Source organism: Ranitomeya imitator, chromosome 5, assembly GCF_032444005.1.
Source record: "Ranitomeya imitator isolate aRanImi1 chromosome 5, aRanImi1.pri, whole genome shotgun sequence".
In the NCBI taxonomy this organism is placed as follows: Eukaryota; Metazoa; Chordata; class Amphibia; order Anura; family Dendrobatidae; genus Ranitomeya; species Ranitomeya imitator.
The window spans coordinates 644,167,446-644,177,657 of record NC_091286.1 but is presented as its reverse complement, the minus strand read 5'-3'; the positions used below and the strand labels follow the sequence as shown (position 1 = coordinate 644,177,657).

The following is a 10,212-nucleotide window of genomic DNA, read 5'->3' as shown; positions in this document are numbered from 1 at the left end:
CCACTGACGGCAGTCATCATACATGTGACAATCCCACCACTGACGGCAGTCATCATACATGTGACAATCCCACCACTGACGTCAGTCATCATACATGTGACAATCCCACCACTGACGGCAGTCATCATACATGTGACAATCCCACCACTGACGTCAGTCATCATACATGTGACAATCCCACCACTGACGGAAATCATCATACATGTGACAATCCCACCACTGACATCAGTCATCATACATGTGACAATCCCACCACTGACATCAGTCATCATACATGTGACAATCCCACCACTGACGGAAATCATCATACATGTGACAATCCCACCACTGACATCAGTCATCATACATGTGACAATCCCACCACTGACGTCAGTCATCATACATGTGACAATCCCACCACTGACATCAGTCATCATACATGTGACAATCCCACCACTGACGGAAATCATCATACATGTGACAATCCCACCACTGACATCAGTCATCATACATGTGACAATCCCACCACTGACGTCAGTCATCATACATGTGACAATCCCAGCACTGATGTCAGTCATCATACATGTGACAATCCAACCACTGACGCCAGTCATACATGTGACAATCCCAACACTGACGTCAGTCATCATACATGTGATAATCCCACCACTGACATCAGTCATCATACATGTGATAATCCCAGCACTGACATCAGTCATCATACATGAGACAATCCCACCACTGACATCAGTCATCATACATGTGACAATCCCACCACTGACGGCAGTCATCATACATGTGACAATCCCACCACTGACGTCAGTCATCAAACATGTGACAATCCCACCACTGACATCAGTCATCATAAATGAGACAATCCCACCACTGACGGCAGTCATCATACATGTGACAATCCCACCACTGACGTCAGTCATCATACATGTGACAATCCCACCACTGACGTCAGTCATCATACATGTGACAATCCCACCACTGACGGCAGTCATCATACATGTGACAATCCCACCACTGACGGCAGTCATCATACATGTGACAATCCCACCACTGACGTCAGTCATCATACATGTGACAATCCCACCACTGACGGCAGTCATCATACATGTGACAATCCCACCACTGACGTCAGTCATCATACATGTGACAATCCCACCACTGACATCAGTCATCATACATGAGACAATCCCACCACTGACGTCAGTCATCATACATGTGACAATCCCACCACTGACGTTAGTCATCATACATGTGACAATCCCACCACTGACGTCAGTCATCATACATGTGACAATCCCACCACTGACGTCAGTCATCATACATGTGACAATCCCACCACTGACGGCAGTCATCATACATGTGACAATCCCACCACTGACGTCAGTCATCACACATGTGACAATCCCACCACTGACGCCAGTCATCATACATGTGACAATCCCACCACTGACGTCAGTCATCATACATGTGACAATCCCACCACTGACGTCAGTCATCATACATGTGACAATCCAACCACTGACGTCAGTCATCAAACATGTGACAATCCCACCACTGACGTCAGTCATCACACATGTGACAATCCCACCACTGACGCCAGTCATACATGTGACAATCCCAACACTGACGTCAGTCATCATACATGTGACAATCCCACCACTGACGTCAGTCATCACACATGTGACAATCCCACCACTGACACCAGTCATACATGTGACAATCCCAACACTGACGTCAGTCATCATACATGTGATAATCCCACCACTGACATCAGTCATCATACATGAGACAATCCCACCACTGACATCAGTCATCATACATGTGACAATCCCACCACTGACGGCAGTCATCATACATGTGACAATCCCACCACTGACGTCAGTCATCATACATGTGACAATCCCACCACTGACATCAGTCATCATACATGTGACAATCCCACCACTGACATCAGTCATCATACATGTGACAATCCCACCACTGACGTCAGTCATCATACATGTGACAATCCCACCACTGACATCAGTCATCATACATGTGATAATCCCACCACTGACATCAGTCATCATACATGTGATAATCCCAGCACTGACATCAGTCATCATACATGTGACAATCCCACCACTGACGGCAGTCATCATACATGTGACAATCCCACCACTGACGGCAGTCATCATACATGTGACAATCCCACCACTGACGTCAGTCATCATACATGTGACAATCCCACCACTGACATCAGTCATCATACATGAGACAATCCCACCACTGACATCAGTCATCATACATGTGACAATCCCACCACTGACGTCAGTCATCATACATGTGACAATCCCACCACTGACGTTAGTCATCATACATGTGACAATCCCACCACTGACGTCAGTCATCATACATGTGACAATCCCACCACTGACGTCAGTCATCATACATGTGACAATCCCACCACTGACGGCAGTCATCATACATGTGACAATCCCACCACTGACGTCAGTCATCACACATGTGACAATCCCACCACTGACACCAGTCATACATGTGACAATCCCAACACTGACGTCAGTCATCATACATGTGATAATCCCACCACTGACATCAGTCATCATACATGAGACAATCCCACCACTGACATCAGTCATCATACATGTGACAATCCCACCACTGACGGCAGTCATCATACATGTGACAATCCCACCACTGACGCCAGTCATACATGTGACAATCCCACCACTGACGTCAGTCATCATACATGTGATAATCCCACCACTGACATCAGTCATCATACATGAGACAATCCCACCACTGACGCCAGTCATACATGTGACAATCCCAACACTGACGTCAGTCATCATACATGTGATAATCCCACCACTGACATCAGTCATCATACATGTGATAATCCCAGCACTGACATCAGTCATCATACATGAGACAATCCCACCACTGACATCAGTCATCATACATGTGACAATCCCACCACTGACGGCAGTCATCATACATGTGACAATCCCACCACTGACGTCAGTCATCAAACATGTGACAATCCCACCACTGACATCAGTCATCATAAATGAGACAATCCCACCACTGACGGCAGTCATCATACATGTGACAATCCCACCACTGACGTCAGTCATCATACATGTGACAATCCCACCACTGACGTCAGTCATCATACATGTGACAATCCCACCACTGACGGCAGTCATCATACATGTGACAATCCCACCACTGACGGCAGTCATCATACATGTGACAATCCCACCACTGACGTCAGTCATCATACATGTGACAATCCCACCACTGACGGCAGTCATCATACATGTGACAATCCCACCACTGACGTCAGTCATCATACATGTGACAATCCCACCACTGACATCAGTCATCATACATGAGACAATCCCACCACTGACATCAGTCATCATACATGTGACAATCCCACCACTGACGTCAGTCATCATACATGTGACAATCCCACCACTGACGTTAGTCATCATACATGTGACAATCCCACCACTGACGTCAGTCATCATACATGTGACAATCCCACCACTGACGTCAGTCATCATACATGTGACAATCCCACCACTGACGGCAGTCATCATACATGTGACAATCCCACCACTGACGTCAGTCATCACACATGTGACAATCCCACCACTGACGCCAGTCATCATACATGTGACAATCCCACCACTGACGTCAGTCATCATACATGTGACAATCCCACCACTGACGTCAGTCATCATACATGTGACAATCCAACCACTGACGTCAGTCATCAAACATGTGACAATCCCACCACTGACGTCAGTCATCACACATGTGACAATCCCACCACTGACGCCAGTCATACATGTGACAATCCCAACACTGACGTCAGTCATCATACATGTGACAATCCCACCACTGACGTCAGTCATCACACATGTGACAATCCCACCACTGACACCAGTCATACATGTGACAATCCCAACACTGACGTCAGTCATCATACATGTGATAATCCCACCACTGACATCAGTCATCATACATGAGACAATCCCACCACTGACATCAGTCATCATACATGTGACAATCCCACCACTGACGGCAGTCATCATACATGTGACAATCCCACCACTGACGCCAGTCATACATGTGACAATCCCACCACTGACGTCAGTCATCATACATGTGATAATCCCACCACTGACATCAGTCATCATACATGAGACAATCCCACCACTGACGCCAGTCATACATATGACAATCCCACCACTGACGCCAGTCATACATGTGACAATCCCAACACTGACGTCAGTCATCATACATGTGATAATCCCACCACTGACATCAGTCATCATACATGAGACAATCCCACCACTGACATCAGTCATCATACATGTGACAATCCCACCACTGACGTCAGTCATCACACATGTGACAATCCCACCACTGACGCCAGTCATACATGTGACAATCCCACCACTGACGCCAGTCATCATACATGTGATAATCCCACCACTGACATCAGTCATCATACATGAGACAATCCCACCACTGACATCAGTCATCATACATGTGACAATCCCACCACTGACGGCAGTCATCATACATGTGACAATCCCACCACTGACGTCAGTCATCAAACATGTGACAATCCCACCACTGACGTCAGTCATCATAAATGAGACAATCCCACCACTGACGGCAGTCATCATACATGTGACAATCCCACCACTGACGTCAGTCATCATACATGTGACAATCCCACCACGGACGTCAGTCATCATACATGTGACAATCCCACCACTGACGGCAGTCATCATACATGTGACAATCCCACCACTGACGTCAGTCATCATACATGTGACAATCCCACCACTGACGTCAGTCATCATACATGTGACAATGCCACCACTGACGTCAGTCATCATACATGTGACAATCCCACCACTGACGGCAGTCATCATACATGTGACAATCCCACCACTGACGTCAGTCATCATACATGTGACAATCCCACCACTGACGTCAGTCATCATGCATGTGACAATGCCACCACTGACGTCAGTCATCATACATGTGACAATCCCACCACTGACATCAGTCATCATACATGTGACAATCCCACCACTGACATCAGTCATCATACATGTGACAATCCCACCACTGACATCAGTCATCATACATGTGACAATCCCACCACTGACGTCAGTCATCATACATGTGACAATCCCACCACTGACGTCAGTCATCATACATGTGACAATCCCACCACTGACATCAGTCATCATACATGTGACAATCCCACCACTGACATCAGTCATCATACATGTGACAATCCCACCACTGACATCAGTCATCATACATGTGACAATCCCACCACTGACGTCAGTCATCATACATGTGACAATCCCACCACTGACATCAGTCATCATACATGTGACAATCCCACCACTGACGTCAGTCATCATACATGTGACAATCCCACCACTGACATCAGTCATCATACATGTGACAGTCCCACCACTGACGTCAGTCATCATACATGTGACAATCCCACCACTGACATCAGTCATCATACATGTGACAGTCCCACCACTGACGTCAGTCATCATACATGTGACAATCCCACCACTGACATCAGTCATCATACATGTGACAATCCCTCCACTGACGTCAGTCATCATACATGTGACAATCCCTCCACTGACGTCAGTCATCATACATGTGACAATCCCACCACTGACGTCAGTCATCATACATGTGACAATCCCACCACTGACGTCAGTCATCATACATGAGACAATCCCACCACTGACATCAGTCATCATACATGTGACAATCCCACCACTGACGTCAGTCATCATACATGTGACAATCCCACCACTGACATCAGTCATCATACATGTGACAATCCCACCACTGACGTCAGTCATCATACATGTGACAATCCCACCACTGACGTCAGTCATCATACATGTGACAATCCCACCACTGACATCAGTCATCATACATGTGACAATCCCACCACTGACATCAGTCATCATACATGTGACAATCCCACCACTGACATCAGTCATCATACATGTGACAATCCCACCACTGACGTCAGTCATCATACATGTGACAATCCCACCACTGACATCAGTCATCATACATGTGACAATCCCACCACTGACGTCAGTCATCATACATGTGACAATCCCACCACTGACATCAGTCATCATACATGTGACAGTCCCACCACTGACGTCAGTCATCATACATGTGACAATCCCACCACTGACATCAGTCATCATACATGTGACAGTCCCACCACTGACGTCAGTCATCATACATGTGACAATCCCACCACTGACATCAGTCATCATACATGTGACAATCCCTCCACTGACGTCAGTCATCATACATGTGACAATCCCTCCACTGACGTCAGTCATCATACATGTGACAATCCCACCACTGACGTCAGTCATCATACATGTGACAATCCCACCACTGACGTCAGTCATCATACATGAGACAATCCCACCACTGACATCAGTCATCATACATGTGACAATCCCTCCACTGACGTCAGTCATCATACATGTGACAATCCCTCCACTGACGTCAGTCATCATACATGTGACAATCCCACCACTGACGTCAGTCATCATACATGTGACAATCCCACCACTGACGTCAGTCATCATACATGAGACAATCCCACCACTGACATCAGTCATCATACATGTGACAATCCCACCACTGACGTCAGTCATCATACATGTGACAATCCCACCACTGACGTCAGTCATCATACTTGTGACAATCCCACCACTGACGTCAGTCATCATACATGTGACAATCCCACCACTGACGTCAGTCATCACACATGTGACAATCCCTCCACTGACAGGTAACATCTGCTCCACATGGATTCTTCTCACTGAAATCTTACAACATGGACCTTATTGTCACACTTACCTCGCCTTCTTTCCCCTTCTACTTTCTCTGTTTTTTGTTGTATTCTCAGTTTCAAAAATGATTTTCTTTTTCTCTGAACTGGAGATTCTAATGAAAAGGCAGAAAAAATATTGAATATAAAGTTGTAAAAGATTAGCTTTGTTTCTTTATAGCGTTATGCAAACTAATATGCAGCTTTTCTGTGTGCCGCCATGTGGTGTCTCCCCAAGGAACCATGTCCCCTTATTATCACGACATTCCTTGCACCAAGCCTCAGTGTTATTATATAATCAGTAGGATAAAACTAAAATGTAACTTTAGAGTGGACCCATCACCAGATCAAAGGTGTCTGAGATTCACTCTTACTTTTTGTCAGCTGCTTCCCTGAGTATTCTGATATCTTTCTTGTTAAAATCCGCCACACGGGTGTAGAGATATGGGCCTTTTTATTTAGTGCTAAGTTTTATGGTCTTTACCATGGGGGCGTGGCTCACAGCTTAATATTGCAGAGCAACCTGAAGACACGCCCCAGAGGATCCTGAGAGCACCGTCCTCTAGGTAAAGACCATAAAAAAGTCCATAACTCAAAACCAGAATACTCAGAGGAGCAACGAGAATAAAATAAGTATTGGAGCCTTCATATGCTGATTCTCCTTATAATTTTGGATAATAGGCTATGATTGGACGGCCTATAAATCTGTACATACCTGACAATGAGGGCGAGGAGGACTCGCTGGTTTTAGCACTGAAACACTGATTGTCTCCATTAGTATTGGAAGAAGACGATTCTTTCTGCCTGTTTGGTAGAAGAAAGACAAGTAAATTACAAGCATAAACAATAAAAAAAGGGAAGAACCCCTGTCTAAAAGCCAATTGGGGCAACATAGAGTTAATGCCCTGCTCACACCCCCTTCTACCGGCAATAATGGAGTCTAACTAGTAATAATGGCCTGTAATGAGCTGGAAATGAATGGCTGGTCACAAACATCAGGTGTTGCTGCAGACTTATCACAAGTCAGACCCACAAACATCAGCAATCACGGGGTGGTGGATGCTGGATTTAGATTTTTGTCTTGTATTTGGTTCTGAACATATATCAGAACTAAATCTCATAATAATAATATTCTACTCACATGTCTGAGTGTTTTTTGCTGGTCTCTGGGGAAAGCCCTGGAGCTGACATAGGCTCTTCATTGTCTCCAATAGTTTTGGAAGGGGAAGATTCCTTCTGCCTTTTTGGTAGTAGAAAGACAAGTAAATTACAAATAAAATCAATACAAAAGGGAAGAACACCTGTCTGTAAGGCCAATTAGGACAACATGGAGGGGCTACCCTTCTCAGGACCCCAACTAGTAATATTGGCCTGTAATGAGCTGAAATCGAATGGCTGGTCGAAATGATCAGCTCTTATTGCAGAGTTTACACAAGCTAGACCTACAGGGGTCAGCAATGAAGGTGTGGCGGATTCTGGATTTAGATTTGTTACTCGTGTCTTGTATTTGATTGTGTACATATATCAGAACTAAATCTCACAATAATAATCTACTCACATGTCTGAGTGTTTCTTGCTGGTCTCTGGGGAAAGCCCTGGAGCTGACATAGGCTCTTCATTGTCTCCAATAGTTTTGGAAGGGGAAGATTCCTTCTGCCTTTTTGGTAGTAGAAAGACAAGTAAATTACAAATAAAATCAATACAAAAGGGAAGAACACCTGTCTCTAAGGCCAATTAGGACAATATGGAGGGGCTACCCTTCTCAGGACCCCAACCAGTAATATTGGCCTGTAATGAGCTGAAATCGAATGGCTGGTCGAAATGATCAGCTCTTATTGCAGAGTTTACACAAGCTAGACCTACAGGGGTCAGCAATGAAGGTGTGGCGGATTCTGGATTTAGATTTGTTACTCGTGTCTTGTATTTGATTGTGTACATATATCAGAACTAAATCTCACAATAATAATCTACTCACATGTCTGAGTGTTTCTTTCTGTTCTCTGAGGAAAGCCCTGGAGCTGACATAGGCTCTTCATTGTCTCCAATAGTTTTGGAAGGGGAAGATACCTTCTGCCTTTTTGATAGAAGAAAGACAAGTAAATTACAAATAAAATCAATACAAAAGGAAAGAACACCTGTCTGTAAGGCCAATTAGGACAACATGGAGGGGCTACCCTTCTCAGGACCCCAATTAATTTTTTTTGGCCTGTAATGAGCTGACGAAATGACCAGCTCTTATTGCAAAGTTTACACAAGCCAGACATTTGTGTTACTCGTGTCTTGTATTTAGTTGTGTACATATATCAGCACTAAATCTCACAATAATAATCTACTCACATGTCTGAGTGTTTTTTTTCACGGTTCTCTTGGGAACACTGTGGAGGTGAAGAAGGCTCTACATTGGTCATCATCCCGGTATTGGTGACATGTAGCTAAAACACACAGAGAAATATAAAATTGATATATTTTTGAGATTTTCTCTAATTATAGGTGTTAGATATTTTATTGGCTACATACTTACTTTAGAAAACCTTTGATAGGATGATACAAAGTTTTTCATTTCTGGCCAGTCATTGTCCTCAGTTGTGTCCCCCTCATCTGAATTCATATGTTTGTTTCTGCTAGGACCACCTACAAAGTACAAGTGTTATCAGAAATTATTAGTATAAGACCTAGTCAGACTGTCATCATGTTATCACTAATATTGATGTGAACTGACTTTCACATAAAATGAAAGACAGGACACACAGCAGTTTTTTTATAGATGACGTCTCATTTTACTTACTGATAAAGTAGCGGGTGTCCTCATCTGACTTTAGATAAGGCACAAACATAGGTTTCTGACTTAGAAGTTTGTTGAAGTCCAAAACACGTAGAAATGGATGAACTTTGATCTCATTTGCTCCTCCTGGAAAAGGAAGACAAGAAAGAAATTGATACAGTCACTGTCAGAGAAACTGCTCCGTATCTGTACAGTTTATGTTAACATGAACTGAAGAGGTAACAGAGCCAACATGAAGGAAATGTACTGAAAGTCATAGCATGAAGAATGGAGACTGGACAAGTAGGTAGAATACAGAACCTCAGTGCTCAACCTCATGGACACGACCATTTGTCTTGTCACAGAAGTGTAATAAGTCATAACACTATTATAATATTACCTGTCCCAAGTCTATATGCTGGATTCTTCCTGAGTAGCTCAGTGATCAGGTGACGAGCATAGGGTGGAGCATGGTAGTTATGATGTGTCCAAATTATGTCATCTGTTATATAAAAAGCAAAGATTA

The 10,212-nt window shown here is 44.3% G+C and overlaps 2 long non-coding RNA genes across 2 annotated transcripts; both read right to left on the bottom strand.

Moving 5' to 3' along the window:
* Positions 1–8,074: 8,074 nt before the first annotated feature.
* On the bottom strand, positions 8,075–8,984 carry LOC138680946 (uncharacterized). Its single transcript, XR_011321849.1, has 3 exons — positions 8,901–8,984; positions 8,484–8,582; positions 8,075–8,165 (listed from the first exon to the last, which is right to left on the bottom strand). It is a non-coding gene; the product is annotated as an uncharacterized lncRNA (long non-coding RNA).
* A 280-nt stretch (positions 8,985–9,264) lies between these two features.
* Positions 9,265–9,834, bottom strand: LOC138680945 (uncharacterized). Its single transcript, XR_011321848.1, has 3 exons — positions 9,711–9,834; positions 9,447–9,556; positions 9,265–9,357 (listed from the first exon to the last, which is right to left on the bottom strand). It is a non-coding gene; the product is annotated as an uncharacterized lncRNA (long non-coding RNA).
* Between the last annotated feature and the right edge of the window lie 378 nt (positions 9,835–10,212).